Raw genomic sequence first — 21,666 nt, 5'->3', positions numbered from 1 at the left:
TGAGTTTTATGCTTCTGAAGTCATCATATATGTCAGCAACTGATTAATATTCTCTGATAAGCTATAGGATAAAAATATATCAGTGTATTATCCAGAGGGGAAATTAAAGGGCAACTTTGATTTCCTGCAAAACAGATAACAGCTATTATCTGGAGACTAGGACATACGTCAGAAAGCCTCCATGCTCATCATTTCTGTTTCTGGGCTGCCTTGGAATTGGGCAATGATTTAAAAAGTAGAGAGCTGTGAGGAGCTGATCTTCTAATCCGCCTTTTCCCCTGAGGCACAACCATTGCCTTCTGTGATGGAAAATCGTTATGTGTGCTTTGCTGCCCACAGGCTACCAGAAGGTCTGTAATGCAGTTAGCCCACCTAAGTGCCCACTGGCTGGACCAGTATTCATAAGCGAGAAAACTTTGCATCTTCTTTTCAGATAGGGGAAGAAATCAAATTCTCCAAAATCTTAAATAAACCTCAGATGTGCCATTTAATGGGCTTCCTTGATGGCTCAGTGATAAAGAATCCACCTGCCAATGCAGGAGACCCGTGGGTTGGGAAGATCCCCTGGAGAAGGAAATGGCAACCCACTCCAGTATTGCTGCCTGGAAAATACCATGGGCAGAGAAGCCTGGTGGGCTACAGTCCATGGGGTCACAAAAGAGTGAGACATGACTTAGAGACTAAAGAGTGAGAGGGCCCTTTAATGTGAGTTTCTTGTAGCATCATCTCCAATAGGATTAGGAAATTGAGTGAAAAAAGCCATTGTATGTGTCTCTGCCCAGAATCTTCTGATCCAGCAGGTAAGCTGTTGATCAATGAATGCTCCTGATACAGGAGTTCCCTCAGCAACTGCTCAGCAGTTCTTCGAAATCTAGGGTAAAGGACTAAAGTTAGGAGCCTCTTTGAAGAATCTAACCAGAATTTTCCAACTTCATGATGTCTATTGACAAGCATTTGGGGACTGTGTGTGTGTGCTCAGTTGGGTCAGACTCTTTGCAACTCCATGGACTGAAGCTCACCAGGCTCCTCTGTCCATGGGATTTCCCAGGCAAGAATATTGGAGTGGGTTGCCATTTCCTCTTCCAGAGGATCTTTCGAACCCAGGGATCTAACCTTGTCTCTTGTGTCTCCTGCATTGGCAGGGAGAAGTTTTACCACTAGCACCACCTGGGAAGCCAAGGAGGAGAAACCCAGTAAATAAATATAAAATAGAATAACAATAAAATTAACATGTAAATAAACTGGAATTCAGGTCACAGAAGTACATAAAAATATAAAACTAATCTGTGATGATTTCATCAAGCCTTCAAAACTAAACTTAAATGACTTTGGATATTCATGACTGAAGCCAACTGTACATGGCATATATAGATAAAATTAATGCCACTTAACACACTTCAAATTTATAGACTCTAACAAATCATCCTTTCTAAAACACCATTCAATCTCATTTTTTCACTTGTTGAAAACTTCCTTAATTTACTTATGAATTATTCATAAGTTACATGTAGGATAATTTATGTAAAGCCCACCGTAAAAGGAAGTCTTAATAAGGAATTAATAATTGAAATGATTTTGAGTACATCAGATAAAACGTTAGTGTCAATGACTTTTGTGCAGAAGGGCATTCCAGTCAAAATACCCTTGGGGGAAAAATGTTCTTGGCCCAATACTAAACACGTAAGAGCTACTCTAATTATGCTTAATATTTTTGGCATAGGGTCAAATTCCTGTGGTTTTAAATACTACCGTGGGAAAAAGTCTTTTGTCAAAGTGGTTTCTAAAAGAAATAAAGCCTGTACATAACACAAGTGGCCATATTGCGGTAACTTGACGTGGAGTGCCAGCCAGGCTGTTCCATCCAGGGTGGAAGATGACAAGCCCAGTTTTAGCTCAAGTTCCTGGGACAGATCAGGAAAGGAAACAGTCCCAGGACATTTGGTACCCACAAGATGCTGCACGATCAAGTGTGATGTAGGTATCTGTGGGCTCCAGGAGATCAAAAAACTTGGGACTTCCCTGGAGGCCCAATGGCTGAGAATCTCTGCTCCCAATGCAGGGGACCTGGGTTCAATTCTTGATCAGGGAACAAGGTCCCAAATGCCACAACTGACTGTTCACATAGTGCTGCAACTAAAAGACCCATTGTGGCTTCACAATGAAGATCAAAGATCCCCCAGGCCACAACTAAGACCCAGCAAAGTCAAAATAAATAAATATTACAGCAAAACCTTGTGTGGCAGCAATAGCAGGAAATTTTGCCAGTGGCAGCTCTCAAGAACCACCTACTAACAACAAGGTCCTATTGTATAAAGGGCTTCCCTGGTGGCTCAGCAGTAAAGAATCCACGTGCAATGCAAGAAAGTCAAGAGACACGGGTTCAACCCCCCGGGGTCAGGAAGATCCCCTGGTGGAGGAAATGGCAACCCATTTCAGTGTTCTTGCCTGGAGAATCCCATGGACAGAGGAATCTGGTAGGATACAGTCCATGGGTCACAAAGAGTCGGACACAACTGAGCGACTGAGCACAGGCACATACTTCACCAACTGAAAAAATAAATAAAAAGACATTAAAAGTTTACTGCCTACCAATATTTACTGAGAAAACTACTAATAGTTGTACCTCTGTAAGAAGAAGGAATAAACCAGAAAGGCAACATAGAAAGGAAGAAGAGCCATTAAACAGCATGTACATGTTTTAAAAATCTGAAAAGAAAGAAGAGACTAAAGAGAGGCCAGATTCAGAATCAGGAGGTTGGCTGTGTCTCTGAACCTTAGTTCTTTCATCTATAAAATGGCAGGACTGGCTATTAATGTCACAACTTATTTGACAAACAATTGCAGACAGTTTTCTATTATTGATTTTTTTTTCAATTAATGTTGCTACTTAGGTTTCATCTCCTTTTTCTCCTACTGCTTTTGATTGAATATTCTCTGCATAAGATTTTTCTTATTCCCCCAGGCTAGCCTAGCAAGCATTCATTCGATTGTGGCTTGATGGTAGTGACAGAGATATTTGTACACACTCACAATCATGAACACACGCACAGTGACGGGTGTGACTGTCCATCTCCTTGTCTGGGGCATCCGGCTTTCTAGAATCTATCAATCACGATTTGTTAAGTTATGCTGCGGTAGCAACCCAATTTCATCAGCCTAAAACCAACAGTATTTATTTCTCATTTGTGTTCTAAGTTCCTGCAGAGTCCTCCCTGTAGGATCTAAGTTTCTTCCATAGCCACCACCTAGGAAGGTATTGGTCAGAGTCGGGGGAGAAAGAGAGCAAAGTGAGACCATGTCCATTCACCTGTCATTGGTCAGACAAGTCACATGACCACACCTGACTCCACAGGGCAGGAAGGGAACCTTCCCATAAGCTTCCGAAGGGAATCAAAAATATCTGGTGAAAGCTAATAACTCTCACAGTGGTGAGGTTGTTTCTCTCATTGAATTTTGAAGCATATTCAGGGTCAGTCTCACTTAAGTTTCTTTTGGACTTATGTTTCCTACAACAAAAGTTCTTATTTTCCACTTTCCAGATAGCCCACTCTGACTAGAAACCTTTTTTTTTCTCATCCTAAAACAATACCAAAATCATCAAATCACTTTGGAAATGAAGAAACAAACCATCTCTACCAGGAATCAGGTCCATCACCAGAGAGATAGAGCCCTTTCACTCTTTCATGATTAATCTGTAAATTAGAAAGCTAATGCAAACAATGTCAATGGGATATTCTGCCATATTAGATTCTCAATAACATTTTAAACATTGCTGTGGAAATCTATAAAATGCTATATGAAGATCACTATTTATCCACATTAGATTATATGACCAAGTTTTAATTTAAAATATTTCTCATCAGTGAAATACAAAATGAAATTTATATTTTATATTTCATTAATTCAACAAGCTTTATTTCTAAGTATGAGTTGAAAATGAAAGTCACTCAGTTGTGTACAACTCTTTGCAATGCCATGGATAGTTGCCCACAAGGCTCCAGTGTCCATAGAATTCTCCAGGCAAGAATAATGGAGTGGGTAGCCATTCCCTTCTCCAGGGGATCTTCCCAACCCAGAAATGGAACCTGGGTCTCCTGCATTGCAGGCAGATTCTGCACCATCAATATGTATAAATATTATCTATCATTCATTTGTTTGTGGTTTGTTAGAGATAGTCTATACTATGAATTTAGAGTCATATAAGTATGCTTTTAAATCCTGGTTCTGCTCATTAAAAACAAAGGTACCTTTGTAAGTTATCAGGCCACACTGACCCTCATTTTCTCCACTTAACTGTTATTATGGAATAATAATACTCTCCTGGGGTTTTGAGAGGATTAAGTGGAGTGATGTTTGTAAGTAAAATGTCTGGCATAGTGCCTGGCTCAAGACACAGAAAACATCAGAACTTCCTTTCTGACCTTCCATTTTGCTTAAGTCAGCCTGTACTGCCCTGTTCAGATTTCACCCTCAAATAGGAGAGCTAAAATGTGCATTTCCTCTCTCAACTCATCATGGAGAATAATGAGCAATTAGGGAATGTAAGAGCAGAATAAATAAAATTCCTGAAGGCAGTTGGTTGGCAGAATGGCAGTAATTCAATCCAGAGATTAATTTTTGTAAATTCTCAATGATGATCATCTCCAGAATTCTTTAACTGTAGCTCCCCAGAAATCCACATAAAGGGAAACCTGCAGAAAGAGCCAGCTCACGAGTCAGGGTTGTGCATCACCTCTTCTGATTCCCACTGTCCTTTCTGTGTGAGAGGTGACCAAGCACCCAGAACTCACAAGGAGAAGCAGCTGGTGTTCAGTTCCCTGTGTTGTTGTTGTTTATAGACTCTAAGTCGTGTCCAACTCTGTGACCCCATGGAATATAGCATGCCAGGCTCTTCTGTCTTCAGCTCTATGTAGACATCAACTTTTCCAAAGCCTAGTTCCAGTTCTGTTTTTTCTCTTTTTCACACAATTTGCTCATATTCACACCCTCTTCCTCTATTTCCTCTATTTTTTCTATCTCTGTCTCACTTTAAAAAATATATTTACATATTTGGCTGCACCAGGTCTTAGTTGTGGCATGTGGGATCTAGTTCCCTAACCAGGGATGGAACCTGAGCCCCCTGCATTGGAAGCATGGGGTCTTGGCCACTGGACCACCAGGGAAGTCCCTCTGTCCCCCTTTAACTCTCTCTCCTGTTTACCTCCTCCCTTTTTGTCATCTCTTGTTAGATGTATTTCCCCAGTTTTCTCTCTTGCCATCTTTCATTTGGTAATGGATCAGCCACTCATTCTACATCATCACCTAACTGCCACTTGTCCTTCAACAGCCCTTTCATTACTTACTGAAAATGGTGGGACTTGCCTTTTTTTTTTTTTTTTTTTTTTTTTTATTAGTTGGAGGCCAATTACTTCACAACATTTCAGTGAGTTTTGTCATACATTAACACGAATCAGCCTGTTCAAATCACTACAATCACAGAGCCAGTCACCACCCTTTGCCTTCTGTGTGACCTCCTACATCACAGCCTTTGTAGATGGTCATCTCTGCTAGAGCTTGCCGATGGGGAGAAAGTTCTTTCTTCAGGATGCTCTTCTTGTCATCATCAGAGAACTTAAAATCTGGAAAGATATTCCTTCTATTTACACAAAATTCACCTCCCTGTTATTTCTTCTGACTGGTCTCAGTTGGTTATACTAGTGGTTTCTCCCTAACGATCACTTTCTAAATATTCGAAAATACCAGTATTATGTCCTTAACTCTCCTTCTTCTGTAGCAACACATTCTTAGCTTTTTTATTTATCACTTTGACCCATGAGTATAACCTGCATGAATAAATGAGGTGGTCTTTCTGGACCCCGGACTTTGGCCTAAACTTCATGCTCTGCCTCCTCATATCGTGTGTTGAAAGGATGTCTTGTGTGCGTCTGTCATCCAGGGAACTTAAAATGGTTTCAGAATATAGATAACCTAGACCCATGGTCTCTGAATGGTTCCCCAAAGACATGGCATCATCCTATGAAACAATGAATATGCAAATGAACAATGGCCAGGATCTATATATACATATATATATATATGAAACACTGGCATCAAATCTTCAGCATCTACTTTAGGAAATCAATCCAATAACTATAATAAGCAGGCCAAAGAGTCAGCCTGCTGTCTGCAAGTCAGACTTGTAGGAAGACAGACCGCTATCTCTAGTAACAATCCAGGAAGTCAAACAATCACCCCTGTAACAATTGGCCCCAAATGGTCAAGACTTGATTAGTCATTGATACCTTCCATAATTGCTGTTCCCACTTCCAACTTGGACCAGTTGCATGCTAAGTCGCTTCAGTCATGTCCGACTCTTCACAATCCTATGTACTATAGCCTGCCAGGCTCCTCTGTCCATGGGGATTCCCCAGGTAAGAATACTAGAGTGGGTTGCCATTTCCTCCTCCAAGGGATCTTCCCAATCCAAGGGTTGAACCCACATCTCTTATGTTTCCAGCATTGGCAGGTATGTTCTTTACCATTAGTGCCACCTGGAAAGCCCTGGGACCAATCGGAAGAAGTCAAATACGTACCCCAAACCAATCATCCAGGATGCCCCACTTCTGATCAACTCCCTACAACTTCCATCTAGGGCAGACCTGAAGCTCCATCCCACAATAGAGCTTACCGCTCCTCTGCCTGCCTTTGCATCTCTGTGAAGCAAAAGAGATGGTGATTGATTCCCTTGGGAGGGCCAAATCTGAATTAACAGGTTTTGCTTATTCGCAGTTGGGTGGTCTTTATTTCCACAGGTAGGAGTTCAGTGGCATAAAGTGCTGATATTTCCATGAGAGAAATATAGTTGTTGTTTTTTTTTTCCTGCATGGGGAGAACAAAGCAGAGGAAAAAAAATAATTTTCTAGTTAACACTGAGGTGTGCATGAGGGTTTTTTCTGGAGAGGACATTAAGTCTGATGCTCTCTGCTTTAATATGAATCCCCATTTAACATCTCTGTATTCAGTTTCAGGCATCCTCACCTATTTGTTGAATCCTCACCTAAACTTAGGCCATGATGAAGAGACATTACAGAGATAAACCAGGGACAACACTCTTCCTTACTTTATTTAATAAATGCATTTTGAAAACGATCCCTTACCCCATTTTATCCCCCAAATAACTGTTACTATGTGCCAAGAAAAAAATCTACATCAGTTCAACTTCCAGCTAAATGAGAAAGGACATTGTGAACCAGTTATTTAATCAGCTCTCTACAGCTTTTGTTCGGTCAATAAAAGTTCTTTTTCCTCCTGGTAATTTCTTCTGCATACATTTATCATCACCAATGATGACTTGACATTCCAAAGTCAATTTTGTGCTCTTCATCTAGACTCCCAGCAAGTCAAGAAAAACAGGGCAGGGTAGGTGGGTCAGGGGAATAAAGACATGGAAGAGAGAATAATTTTCACTCATTTTCAGACAAAAACCTTGATGCTGTGGACGTGGGAAATAGGAGGGAGTGATGGTGGGGATGTGGAGGAGAGGGATTTTCAAGGATGCAGAAGTGGGCAAGGTGGAGCTGGAGGTGCCTGCCTTCACTCTCCGGGAGCCCGATAGACATAGAGTATCAGCGCAGGTAGACTCTAGGGACGAACATAAAGCTGGACTCATGTAACAGGCTTCCCCAACACCTGTCTGAAAACCAGTGAAATAAACAATAAAGTTGATCCTCATTTTTAACAGCATTTAAAAAGTCATGGCATTTATATCGTGCTAAAGACACAATGTACAGAAAACGTATTGACATGAAGCACATCATCGACTGCTGAGTCGTTCTCTGTCTTTTGATGATTACTTCCTCCACTGAGCAAAGAGCATCTCTGAGCCTCTTCAGTGACAGAATTGATGCACAGCACATAAAGAGCATGCACTGTTTGTTGACAATAGAGATTCAACTTATTTTTCAGATGCGTAGGCAGAAAGTGCTAAGTGACTTACCAGTTTTTATAAAATAAGTCAGAGACAGAACAAGAAGAAAGAAAAGACATGATATGGTCGGGGCTGGCTTCGTGTTTCCTAGGCTACACCATCTACGTGACAGCAGATAATAGCATCAGTCAGAAGAAGAATATTCAGTATCTTAAAATTTTAAAAGGAAACTATCACAAATGGATCTTCGCGCAGAAATGAATTAAAATTATTAAATAGGATGGCTTTTAGCCTTCCACGGAATAAAACCACAGCTGACAGCTATGTTGATAGACTTTTCTATTTGAATTTTGGTGACTTAATGGAATAAAGTTATGATTCAATCACAACAGTATATAGAAAAGATAATTTGAAAAGATAAATATACAATTGCAAAGCTGAAGTGTGGCATGGTTAAATTCCCATAAGACAAAACAAAGAGTTATAAATGCAGCCAGACAACTTGGTTGTTAATACCAATACCAACGTGATTAATTGTTAATTCCTGCTGGTTACTTCTCTGGTGGTCCAGTGGTTAGGACCCCATTCTCTTAATGCAGGGGGCACAGGTTTGCTCCCTGATTGGGTAACAAAGATCCCTCATGCCACACAGCACAGCCTAAAAAATTAAAAACAAAAAGCACACATCAGGTGCTTCATTGAAATAAGGGACATACCTACAGTGTCTGGGTTGCAACCTCAGAGTGCCCACAGGGAAGTCTCCCAGTGTATTCCTGGGTCAACTGTGCGTCACCTCTCCAGGTAACAAGTAACTAACAGATAAAACTAAATACATCATTAACAGAAAGGTAACAAAAATTCAATGAAAAAAAAGGGGACGTTAGCACAGCTTAGTTCAGTTCAGCTCAGTCACTCAGTCCTGTCCAACTTTTTGTAACCCCGTGGACCGCACCATGCCAGGTTTTCCCATCCATCACCAACTCCTGGATCTTGCTCAAACTCATGTCCATCAAGTTGGTGATGCCATCCAACCATCTCATCCTCTGTTGTCCCCTTCTCCTCCTGCCTTCAGTCTTTCCCAGCATCAGGTCTTTTCTAATGAGTCAGTTCTTTGCATCAGGGGGCCAAAGTATTGGAGTTTCAGTTTCAGCATCAGTCCTTCCAATGAATATTCAGGACTGATTTCCTTTACTGATCAAACCTTGGACTGCAAGATTTGATCTCCTTGCTGTACAAGGGACTCTCGAGAGTCTTTTCCAACACCACAGCTCAAAAGCATCAATTCTTTGGCACTCAGCTTCCTTTATGGTCCAACTCTCACATCCACACATGACTACTGGAGAAACCATACCTTTGACTAGACGGACCTTTGTTGGCAAAGCAATATCTCTGCTTTTTAACATGCTGTCTATGTTGGTCATAGCTTTTCCTCCAAGGAGCAAGTGTCTTTTAATTTTGTGGCTATGGTCTCCATCTGTAGTGATTTTGGAGCCCCCAGAAATAAAGTCTGTCACTGTTTCCATTGATTACCCATCTATTTGCCATGAAGGGGCTGAACCAGATGCCATGATCTTAGTATTTTGAATGTTGAGTTTTAAGCCAGCTCTTTCACTCTCCTCTTTCACTTTCATCAAGAAGTTCTTTAGTTTCTCTTCACTTTCTGCCTTAAGGGTGGTGTCATCTGAGTATCTGAGGTTATTGATGTTTCTCACGGCAACCTTGATTCCAGCTTGCACTTCATCCAGCCTGGCATTTCTCATGATGTACTCTGAATATAAGTTAAATAAACAAGGTGACAATATACAGCCTTGACGTATTCCTTTCCCAATTTGGAATCAGTTTGTTGTTCCTTGTCCGGTTCTAACTGTTACTTCTTGACCTGTATATAGACTTTTTAGGAGGAAGGTAAGATGATCTCTTGAGGAATTTTCCAGTTTGTTGTGATCCACACAGTCAAAGTCTTTGGTGTACTCAATAGCAGCTGCTGCTAAGTCACTTCACAGCTAGAGGGCTCCTATTCAGTTTTCCTCTCAGTGTCCTTAACCACAAGTAGCCCTGAAAACCTGGGAATTCAGTTGTCCTTTGAACTTTAAATCTCCACATAAAACAGAAGTCATTAATGATTTGCGGTCATAACTGCATCTCCAACAAAGGGAGGAATGTCTCAAACCTCAGTGTGTCCTGGATTTAACTTCTGGGAGACAGAATTGAAGTGATTATTAAACAGGAATTTAATTCATCATATTCCACCCTCCTTGGAGAAAGAGTGTACCCATGGAAATAAATTAGCTGGATAGAAACAGTAGTCCGAAGAGTTCAATCAGGCCCAGGACGGGGGAGAAGATGACCTCCATAGCCTACATAGGGATCCTAAATTGACCCTCTCCCGATGGCTCAAAAGACTTTCAAACAGGACACAGTCCACCTTTGAGCCAGGCCAGCACCAAGCAGAGGACTAAAGGGTGCTTTCTCCAATGCTAAGCAAGTCAGGGCAAACATTCACCTCTCTCTCTCTCTTTTTAACGTTCTCACTGTCTCTCTTTTTAGTGGCTTCTTTATTTTCTTTCTTTTTTTGCCTCACCACTCAGGATGCGGGATCTTACTTCCCTGACCAGGGATGGAATCCCCACCCCCTACAGCAGAAGCCCAGAGTCTTAAACCACAGGACCACCAGGAAAGTCCCCATCCACTTACCTTGACGATGACAATTCTCACTGAAAATGAATACATTATGGTCTGGTGAGTTTTATTAGTATGGACTAGCAGGTCTTGGAAGGAGGTGGGTAGATAACATCACCAACACAATGGAAATAAATCTGAGCAAAGTCTGGGAGACAGTGAAGGATAGGAAAGTCTGGTGTACTGCAGCACATGGGGTGGCAAAGAGTCTCACACAACTTAGAGACTCAATAATGAGGTTCACGGGAATAGACACAGTGTCACTCATTGTAATACCTCGATTTTGCCCTGCTTATCACAGGGTCTGGAATAAATTTACAGAACAACTGAGGAAGTGAACTAAAGGCTGTTCTAGAATTTTGTTGGGTTATCTAAAGTAAAAGAACTTAGTTGGAATTTTTGATTTATTGATCAAATTTTTTTATTCTATAATAACTGCATATTTAAAATTTATTTTATTTTTAATTGGAAGATAATCATTTACAATATTGTGATGGTTTCTGCCATACATCAACATGAATCAGCCATAGGCATACATATGTCTCCTCCCTCTTAAACCTCCCTCCCACTTCCTTCCTTTTTGATTTCTTGTGCTTCTCAGCATTTTCCCCAAAATTTCAACTCGTTCTGGATTGCCTACTTGAGTCTATTTTTTAAAGAATATTTCTGCCACATTTAGTATTTCATTTTTTTCTTCTCTTTTAGTTATGTAATGTTGCCTCCTACTTTTGTATATGTATTTTAAATCTAAGATCATCTGAGAGTTTCCTGTGCAGCTAAATGTGAATTTCTTTGGCAGCCTGTGCCTCTTTTCCCTGATTGGGAACATTTGTGATTGTAAAGTTCCATTTTTAGATGGAACTTTACATTCTTCATATTGGGCTTCCCTGGTGGCTCGGATGGTAAAGAATCTGCCTGCAATGCGGGAGACTCGGGTTCAATACCTGAGTTGGGAAGATGCCCTGGATGAAGGAAATGCAACCCGCTCCAGTATTCTTGCCTGGAGAGTCCCATGGACAGAGGAGGCTGGCAGGCTACAGTTTATGGGGTCTTAAAGAGTCGGACACTACTGAGTGACTAACACTTTACATTCCCCGTAGATGCTATTTTCTGTTGAGTCTGTACCTGGGGAGCATCTGAAAGGAACCGTGGTTTGTGGTCTTTGGGAAACACAAGTTAGGGGTCACACCACTATGTTATACCCACCATGGGCAGGGAAGTCTTCTGCGAGGAACAGCCTCTGGGCTTTATTTAATTTTTGGCTGGGCCACACAGCATGTGGGATCTTAGATCCCTGACCAGGGATTGAACCTGAGTCCCCTGCTGTGAAATCACAGAGTCTTAACTGCTGGACCACCGGGGAAGTCCCAGCCACTGGGTTGAATGTGGGCCTGAGAGGCTGAGAAGCGAGGGTCCTGTGTGATTTTTTGTGTTACTTGCTCTAGGCTCCCCTGACCTTTCTGCCTAAGAGGGGACTCCACACTTTGAGAAGCTGGACCCACCTTCCCAGAACTTGTGATGGATGTAAGCCTGCTATCCACTCCCCCAGCGCACTGTTCTCCATCCCCAACTGTCTTTCTGCATCACTCTCCTTGTCAGTCTCTTTCCCCTCTCCTCTCTCTCCGCCTCTATCCCTGTTCCTGTGCCTTTCTCTCTTGACTGTTAAATATCTACTTTTATTTCTATGTGCCTTTAAATAACATTTTTCCTGACTGTCTCTACTCTTGTATTTCCTCCCAGACTCCCTCGTATTTCTCTCTAGCCATGGAACCATGCCAGCCTTTTTACGAACTTCTGAAAAATCTGTTTTCCTAAAGTCTAGAGTGCATGTCTGATGAAGCCCACAGCTTCCTTTCTTCGCTGTTATGAATTCCAGGATGACTTGATTTCTCCCAAGGTTCACATAACTTTTACTCCAACAGTGAGCCCTTTCTTGTTGATTCCAATGAAATACAGAATAGTAATTTTCCTTGCTACTTCCTCTCCCCACTACCAGATGCAATTGTAAGTTGGAGGTTCTACTTTCTGCAGAATGCTTTGAGAATTAAAAGCCTTCTGTACATTTCTGAGCCAGTTTACACTCTCCAATAAGATCCACTCTCACTACCTCCTACCAGGCCAGGAAGATTGCTGTGCTCAGTCAAATTGTATCACTTATTTCTCTCCCTTTTGTCCACATCTGAATGCTTTCTACCATTCCCTATGTTCATGACATTTTATACATGTTATATGTGTTTTCTGAGAAACATGATTAGTACATTCTATGGGACTTGTTTCTTTTGAGGGAAATTGACCTTTTAGTTGCCTTATTTCAATAGTGAATTTCACACTACCAATAGCTGGAGATATTCAATTTCTGGGTTGTAAACTCCTTGAGGTCAGAAGGCATGTGAGATTCATCTTTGTGAAACACAGAGGCTGGAACATTCCTGAAGCATGCCCAAAGTGAATTCCTTAACCTGAACTGATGCTTATTTTAAAGTTACAAGTTTATTTGACTTTCCCCCAGACACTGTGCATAGATATATAAACACTTGAAGCCTTAAGTTAATTCCACATCTCCTGATTTTTCCTGAAAAGGACCTAACATTTCTTTCACAAGTTCTCCCTACGTGCTGTTTTCATGGTACATGATGTTAGAATTTTGTTGACATTTTTCTCTCTAGCTTCATATTTTAATTTGAAGAGCTTCTGATCAGCCATGGATAGGTTATTCTTGAGAAGCATCGATGAGCTTGTTACTACATTAAATAATTTACATATATTATTTTATGTTTTTACAACAACCTTACCAAACAGATATTAGTCAATTACTGGTAAAGAATCCATCTGCAATGCAGGAGACCTGGGTTCAATCCCTGGGTTAGGAAGATTCTCTGGAGAAAGGAAAGGCTACCCACTCCAGTATTCTTGCCTGGAGAATTTCATGGACTGTATGGTCCATGGGGTCGTGAAGAGTTGGACACAACTAGTGACTTTCACTTTCACTTTCATATATGAGAATAATGGAGCTCAGGTTAAATGATATATTGCAGCCAACATAGCTATTCAGTAAAAGAATGATTAGGATTAGGTCTGATTGTTTCAAAAAGTTTTTCTTCTAGAACTGTCCACTCCACCTGGCTGGTTGGTCAAACAGATACTTGGCATTATTTTTGGACGCATTGAGGTGCCAAGACCTTCTCAGCTTGACTACACAGATGAACAAAACCAGCATAAACCTCAGCTCTTGGTCCTGCAGTGGGATATTCTCATAGTGACAAAAAGCATGGTGACTCTTGAAATATTATTTTGGGAAAACCATAGGTGACAGCAGGAGTAGTACAAGGGCTTTGAGAACACCATGCCTGACTACACACTTGATCTTTGCAATGACAGACAGAGGGACGAGGAAAAAGTCAGAAGGCAGCTCACCCCGTCTTCTTCCCAGTCCTGGAAAGAGGGTAGGAGAGAATGATTCATTTCTCTCTCGACCATTTTGACCTTGCCTGGACTATAGTTGCAGGATTGTTGACTCCAGGAATAGTCTCAGTCTACTACTCAAGCATGCAAAAAGGATATTTTTGTTATATCTATATAATTCAACCTACGTATTATTTTGACCTCCTGCTAATCAGCGGGAGTCATGGAAACTGGATGGTAGTTATTTTAAGAATTCTGATCTCATGTCCACCCTTCTCTTGGGCCTGTGTCTCAGTTTCTGGGACATAAACTGTACTGACATTGGGGTTGGGCAGTTTTGTGGTTTATCCCTGTGTGTGTGTCAGTCGTTCAGTTGTGTCCAACTCTTGCAACCCCATGGACTGTGTCCCACCAGGCTCCCCTGTCTATGGAATTCCGCAAGCAAGAATACTGGAGTGGGTTGCCATCTCTTTCTCCAGGGGATCTTCTCAACCCAGGTATCGAACCCAGGTCTCGTGCATTGCAGGCAAATTATTCACCATCTGAGCCACCAGGGACTATCTCTTCCTCCTTGTTTTTTGACCACACCAGCCCATGGTGACATGTCCATTTTCCATCTTGTCCTCTGTCAGCAGTGACAGCACAGAAAGCCACACGGATTCCTTCAGGGGTACAGGTCTTTGTTTTTAATTAATTAAGCAATTTATTTTTGCTGTACTGGGTCTTCGTTGCTATGCACGAGCTTTCTCTCGTTAGGGTGAGCAGTGGCTACTCTCTAGTTGCAGTGCACAGCCTTCTCATTATGGTGGCTTCTTTTGTGAAGCACGTGCTCTAGACACATGGCCTCTAGAGCTCGGACTCAGTAGTTGTATTGCTCTGACTTAGCTGCTCCGCGGCATGTGAGAGATTCTCGGACCAGTGATCGAACCCATGTACCCTGCACTGGCAGTTGGATTCTTAACTGCTGAACCACCAGGGAAGTCCTGGGAGAACTTCTGCTACTCTTGAGCATTTGTGATCTATTCTGCTGCTCACATATCATGCTTCAGGAAACTTCACAAGGCTTGATACATCATGCAACTGTTTCTCCTCTGGGAGCTTGTTATTTCCCCCAGGCCATACCTGAGAAATAGGCACAAAACCTCTCTGCTTGTAAACAAAAATTTTATTAGACTGAGTGTTTTCAGAGGGCTCAGCCTGGAAGAAGAGCTCCCTGGGGAACCCACCAGTGCCTGCATCTTTCTAGTCCATTCCAGCTTCTCCCACCAGCCCAAGAAATACTTTTCTTTTTTTTTTTTTTTTTGGTTTTAAGGCAGATATAATCCTCTTTCCCAAATCTTTATCTTCTCCATTACCCTACGTGCTCAGGTTTTTGAAACTCACAATTCAAGACAAATATTGCCTTTTCCCTCTGCTCTCTGCCTTCCCATTTATCTCCGAAGGTAATAATCCAGAATGGATGACCTGTGGCTGGGAGATGAGGCTAAGTGGAAAATGAAAAGATCTTGGAGGTGAGGAGGAGATAGATGAATATTTTCAAAATGATCCTCCTTGTTGCCCTTCCTACATCTGCTCTGGGGCTGCAGAGCTGAGGGTAGAAATTTATTAACTAGCCCTGGATATCCTCAATAAGAAGAGTGAGGAGAGCAGTGTCTGCTCCAGTTCTGGCAAACTGGGCAACCATATGGAAGGGGCCTGGAGGAGGGAAAATTCACCCCATGCCTATCTTGCATCAGGCTTGGGACTGGGTGCTGCAATGTTTTATTGTCTCTGGTTGTCAAGGGGTAGGTAGACCACACCTCCTTTCCTGTATCAAGTATACACACTGCGTGCATGCTTGGTTCTCAGTTGTGTCCCAGTCTTTGCGACCCCATGGACTAGGACCCCACTAGGCTCCTCCGTCCATGGGATTTTCCAGGCAAGAATACTGGAGTGGGTTGCCATTTCCTTCTCCAGGGGACTTGCCCAACCCAGGGATCAAGCCTTCATTGGCAGGAGGATTCTTTACTCCTGAGCCACCTGGGAAGCCCTCCTTTAGGTTACTCACTTACAATGCTGCTACTAGAAAAGCTGCATTCTGTTTCACATCTTCTTGCTTCTCTTTGCTTCTGTGCATATATTGCATACACACTAGTATATATAAAATGGGCTTCCTTGGTGGCTTAGCTGGTAAAGAATCCACCTGCAAAGCAAGAGAACCCCATTTGACTCCTGATAGGGAAGTTCCCCTGGAGAAGGAATAGGCTACCCCCTCCAGTATTCTTGGACTTCCCTGGTGACTCAGAGGGTAAAGAATCTGCCTGGCATGCAGAAGACCTGGGTTTGATGCCTGGGTTGGGAAGATCGACTGGAGGAGGTCATGGCAACCCCCACCCCAGTATTCTTGCCCGGAGAATCCCATGGACAGAGGAGCCTGGTGGGCTATAGTCTATAGAGTTGCAAAGAGTCAGATACGACTGAGCAATAAAGCACAGCACAGCATTTATAAATAGGTAACTAATGAGAACCTACTGTATAGCACAGGGAATGCTACTTAATACTCTGTAATAACCTATATGGGGAAAGAATATGAAAAAGAATATGCATATGTATAACTGATTCACTTTGCTATATGGCAGAAACTGACACAGCATTGTAAATAAACTATACTCCTATACAAATTAATTTTTTAAAATTCTTGGGACTTCCCTGGCAGTACGGTAAATGGTTAAGACTGTACTTCCAGTGCAAGGGTCACGGGTTCGATTCCTGTTGGGGAAGATCCCACATATCACAGCGGTGTGGCTAAGTAAATAAATGCATAAACTGGAAGTTCATAGTTTTTGAAAACTAACCATTTAAGACGCCAAATGCACCTTTTCAATCGCTGACTATTGTGTGCAAAGCACAGTAGGTACTCAATCCACAGTGGGTATGGGGGAGGACAGAGGGAGGTTACCTTCTGCACACCACAGGCCAGGCTCACAGTGGGGGAGGGAGGAGGGGCAACAGGGGTGGAGGTCAGACTGTAATTGCAGAGAGCAAGGAGGAGAGGGGCCCAGGTGAATCTGATGTATATAGAGAAAGAGCAGGTAGGCCATGAGGAGGTTTATGGTCTAAGGATAATGAAAACCACCTAATGGCTTTAAGCCTAGACTCATCTGTTCTGTTGCAGATTTCTAAAACTTCCCTCTGGCCGCCTGCAGAAACTGGTCTGGAGCACAGCAAGTGTTCAGAGGAAGATAAGACCAGTTAGGAGGTCACTATAATCATCCAAGCAGGAGTGAGGGTCTATTAAAGAGCAGGGAGATGGTCAGGATATTTAGGAGATGAAATATGCAGGATGAATACTGAGGGATGTGGAGGAGGTTGGTGAGGGAGGAGGAAGAGGAGACCCATTGTGAATCATTCCTTTATTGTGTTCTTTTCTTTTCTGCAAGTCATGCTCAGGGCTGTGTATAACCAAACAAACAAGCACAGGAAGCTAGTAGTTTACTAATGTGTATTGACTGTTGTGGCTTAGCTGGTGAAGAATCCGCCTGCAATGTGGGAGACCTGGGTTCGATCCCTGGGTTGGGAAGGTCCCCTGGAAAAGGAAAAGGCTACCCACTCCAGTATTCTGGCCTGGAGAATTCCATGGACTGTATAGTCACAAAGAGTCACACACGACTGAGCAACTTTCACTTTCTCTTTCACATTGACACTTAAGTTCTAAGAACTTTGCATGTGTTAACTAATTTGATTCTTAAAATGATCCTAGAAAGACTATGCTAGAAAAAGACCTGGTACTTATTTCATAAACAAGGAAACTGAGTCACAAGGAAGTGAAATAATCCAGACAGATCTCACTTGAGATTTCAGACTCTTTCATTGTTATGATGCATGTGGAGATTGAGGTGGTAAAAAACAGGAAAGAATTAATTCCAACCAGAGCAAGAGGCTGAGGGACAGTGAGACAATCCTTCACAGGAAAAGATGCACTAAAGTCCACTCTCATAAGACAAAATGAGAGAGTGAGCATCAGGGTATATGAGCTAAAGAAATCACTGTTTTATTTCTCAGAACTATTGGTCTAAGCAACATTTTTTGAGCAGAACAACTGGAATGGGTGAAAGGCCAAGTGGTATGAGACAGGTCCCAATTCAATCTACCACTGATTGCAGTGTGTGTCTGCATGAGTCACAGAATCTTTGGTAAATGAAAGTCATCTCCAAGATTAATGAGGCTGACTCCAGTCATGGTGAATCAGGAGCTAGATGTCTAATCATCTCCTTCAGCAGAGTTTAATATTGGGGGAAGGATAGAAGAGGGAGGTTATTTAGGTAAATTGACATGAGATAGAGACTGTTGCATTACCTCATTCTAAGGAGATACAGGTTTGATTCCTGGATCAGGAAGATGCCCTGGAGAAGGAAATGGCAACTCACTCCAGTATTCTTGCCTTGAGAATTCTATGGACAGAAGTCCCTGGCAGGCTACAGCTCATGGGGTCGAAAGGAGTCTGACACCAGTTACTGACTAAATAACAATAACAACAAGGACTGGAAGAGTCCAAAAGAGGAGGTAACAGTTTGCATATTCATTTCATTAGACCGTCTATTAGTTCACTATGTTTCTTTTGAAACATAGCAGCCATGAGCTTCGATCTATAGGGACCAATGAATACCAAAGTACCATTTGGACAGAATTCAATTGTTTGTTAAGTTTCACAAATTTCTCCCCTGACAATGTTAATGGAATTTAGTGATGTGGAAATTATAGTGAACAAAAGAAGATAATTTGAAAGAATATTAACACTGAAGATATTCAACACCATTTCCTCTTCCATTGACTATCCCGTCAATCTCTTCCCAATATTGTAATTTTAAGGAAGCCACCTAGTCTTTCCTTCTATTCTTTCAAAATCATTATTGTCTATTCTAAATACTCTACTATTGTCATAACTGAAGGATGTTAGGAACCTTCTAACTACCAATGGGAGAACCACTCTCAGACAAGGCTCATTGGACTTGACTTCTACTTCTAAACTTATTTAGACTTATTCTAGTCTCCTCTTCTGTTCTCCAGCTTTCTGTTTCTTCAAATTCAAGGCATCTCCTCAAGAGATGGTCCCTGACTTTCACCCTAAACAGTCATCAAGTTCTGGTCCCTGTCTGTATCATGGTACCTGTGCACTTCTGCCTTTGTGATCCTCTTCCCACATAAAAGTGTACTTAAAATTTTTATTAAAGACAAACATATATTAATCATTGTCTTTGACCTAAAAGTTTATGCCTTTCTTCTGATTTTAAAATGAATTAAAGCACTAGATGATCAGTCCCATGATGTCAGGGAAATTTATTCACTGCTCTGCTCCCAGCATGAGGAAGAATACTTGGTATATTATAAAGTCTAATCAACATTTATTGGAGGAATCAGAGAATGAACGACTTTTCTGAGTTCCTTTCCTAGGACTTCTGTGACTACTCTTCTTCAGCCTTTTCTTTTTCTCCTTTTTTTTTCTTTTTGCCCCCTTCTTCCATCTTCCCTTTAAATATATCCTGGATTTCTTTCCAGAGTTCCAGCCTAATATTGTAGTTACATGGTTCTCTCTACTGTACCCTCCTCTCAATGTATATAAAACAAAACTTACCAGCTTATCTCATTCTCCTTAATACTATTATCAATATTATCATCATCATTTTCATTATTACCAAGATTAGCATCTCCATAATGGTAGCGTCATTTTCATCTTTTGAGTCTCTCATGCCTGGTAGATACACATAATAAATGGATATTTCCTTCCATATCAGTAAACAAGGATGTCACAATCATCAGCAATTGTAGCCACCACCAATGGTGAGGTGGTGAGCCCTGAGGGAACTTGGAAAGGAAAGAATACCTTCTCTAGCAGCCATCAGACTTCAGGCATTCCCCACGGTGAGTCCTGAGGAAACTCAGGATGTGAAAACACAGGATACTGGCCCCAGATAACTGAGGTGCCTATCAAAGGAATAATTTTAGTGAGCCCAACTCTTGCATCCTCCCATATACAGAAAAGCACTAGATTCCTTAACTTGGGATATCTGGTTTTCTTTAAACTACCTGCCTTTTGTTGCAGGTAGCTCCAACTACTTGTCCTTTGTTGCAAAACTTCCATATAACCTGGCTCCCCTCCTTACTTCCTTGAGTAGATCTCTCAGGGCTACCTGAGATGTCATCTCTTGGGCTTGAAGTTCTCAGCATGTCACTCAGTTGCCAAGTCATGTCCAACTCTTTGCAACCCCATGGATTGTAGCACGCCAGGCCTCCCTGTCCCCCACTATCTCCTGGAGTTTGCCCAAGTTCATGTCTATTTCATCAGTGATGTCATTCAACCATTTCATCCTCTGCCACCCTCTTCTCCTTCTGCATTCAATCTTTCCCAGCATCAGGGTCTTTTCCAATGACCAGAGAATAAGACATAACTCTCAACTTTTAGGTTATGAATATATATATATATTTTTAGTCTACAGACATCATCTTTAGATTCCCTTTCTGCTTTAGGCAGATCTAATTTGTGCCCAAATTTGGCTGATCCTACCCTTGCCCCTCCAGGCATATTTGTTTCACCTTTAGTTGGCATCTATGCTAGCCTAGACCTTCACTAAATCTTGCTGGTATAAACACACTAGCCTCCCAACCAGTTTCCACATCTCTTCTCTATCCCTTTCCTATTCCAGTCTTCACATTTCTTCCTAAAACATCCCTTTGGCTAAAGTATGTAATTGATGCCCACTGGTGACAAAGTAAATTCCAAACTCTTTCCTTTGATATTTAGTGTCTTGACTCCAACTTAAATATCTAGCTTTCAGTCCACCACTCACACAGAACCTGAGGTCTGACCATACCTCCTACTTAATAGTTCCTGAAAATAATACTCTAGTTTTCTGTGTTGACTGAAAAGCATTCATAACCTAAAAGTTTTTAGCCCAGGAGGCAGCATTTAAAGTAACCCTGAGAAAACTGCTCTGAGGCAAGGTGGGAGCTAAGATATATAAGAGTTATGCAATAAAGGACAGGTATTAGGAACAAAAGATTACTGTTAATAAAAGAAAACTAGATATCTCAAGTTAAGGAATTTAGCACTTTTCTATGTATGAGAAGAATTAAGAGTCTGGCCTCACTGAAATTCCTTTGACATGCACCTCAACTGTGTTGGCGAATATCCTATGCTTTCTCATCCTGAGTTTCCCCAGGGCTCACCGTGGGGAGTGGTTGCAGTCTGATGGCTGCTAGATGGCAGGCATTCTTTGTTTCCTTCCAGAGTTCCATCCCTGAGTTCCCTTTGGGCTCATCAGTTTTAATGTCTGTGGCTGCAATGGCTGATGACTGTGACATCATTTGTCTACTGATATGGCAGGAAATATTCCATTTCTTAACCATATCGTTTTTTCAAACAACCCTTCCTGCCTAGAAGGCCACCCTTCTCTCCTATTATATGTGCATCTGAATGCATTGCTGGAGCATAGAGCACTGGCAGGTAGCAATTTGATCTTGACTTCTTGCCTGCCTCTGGTACTCACAGGGTTGTATATGAAGGAAGACATTAGATGTTTATTCAGTTGAACTTAAAAGGAGCAAAAGGAAAGTGAACATAAAAGACATTCACTTCTATATGGTATCATATCTTATGTCAAAAGATGACAATTTCAACTTCAGAAGAGTAAAAGCATTAACCA

The sequence above is a fragment of the Muntiacus reevesi genome, chromosome 12, assembly GCF_963930625.1.
Source record: "Muntiacus reevesi chromosome 12, mMunRee1.1, whole genome shotgun sequence".
Classification (NCBI taxonomy): domain Eukaryota; kingdom Metazoa; phylum Chordata; class Mammalia; order Artiodactyla; family Cervidae; genus Muntiacus; species Muntiacus reevesi.
The sequence above is the reverse complement of the archived record's forward strand: the minus strand, read 5'-3'. Positions refer to the sequence as shown.